The sequence below is a fragment of the Penaeus monodon genome, chromosome 30 (assembly GCF_015228065.2).
Source record: "Penaeus monodon isolate SGIC_2016 chromosome 30, NSTDA_Pmon_1, whole genome shotgun sequence".
In the NCBI taxonomy this organism is placed as follows: Eukaryota; Metazoa; Arthropoda; class Malacostraca; order Decapoda; family Penaeidae; genus Penaeus; species Penaeus monodon.
This window is the reverse complement of record NC_051415.1, coordinates 17723699-17724177: the sequence shown is the minus strand read 5'-3', so window position 1 is coordinate 17724177 and position 479 is coordinate 17723699. Positions and strand designations below refer to the sequence as shown.

Below are 479 nucleotides of genomic sequence, written 5' to 3'. Positions count from 1 at the left end.
TGTATTATTTGATAAACAAGCTAAGGTGTTTACCTTATACTTTTTATTATGATTATACTATCTTTATAAGTAGACAGATATAAGGCCCAATCACACTAGCACTTTTTCCATCAACTTTTGCATTTCCTTGTAAGCTTTCCACATGAAAATGCAGATGACTCTATCACACTGACAGAGTACCACTGCAACCAAGTTAGCAAACAAAGTGCTCATATCAAACTTAGCACCATGAGGTGTGGGGAATCACACAAGCCTTTTCATGTTTCACAATATTTTAGATATATACATTTATGTAAAGGAGACTACTGTGATGTAAATAAAATTGTTCTAGAATATTAGATTAGGTTGATATGAATTACTTTTAATTCATTTATCAGTAAAAGCATGCTAGGGTAATTTTTTAGAATATCATCTATGAATTCCTCTTACTCTCTACTATTCAAATACATCAAATATATTTTGCATAAACCCTCCTATTA

At 30.7% G+C, this 479-nt stretch overlaps 1 protein-coding gene across 2 annotated transcripts in view; it reads left to right on the top strand.

Moving 5' to 3' along the window:
* LOC119592593 (E3 ubiquitin-protein ligase Siah1-like) overlaps positions 1 to 479 on the top strand; it is a gene marked incomplete in the record, with an annotated part of 8111 nt that overhangs the window by 2532 nt on the left and 5100 nt on the right.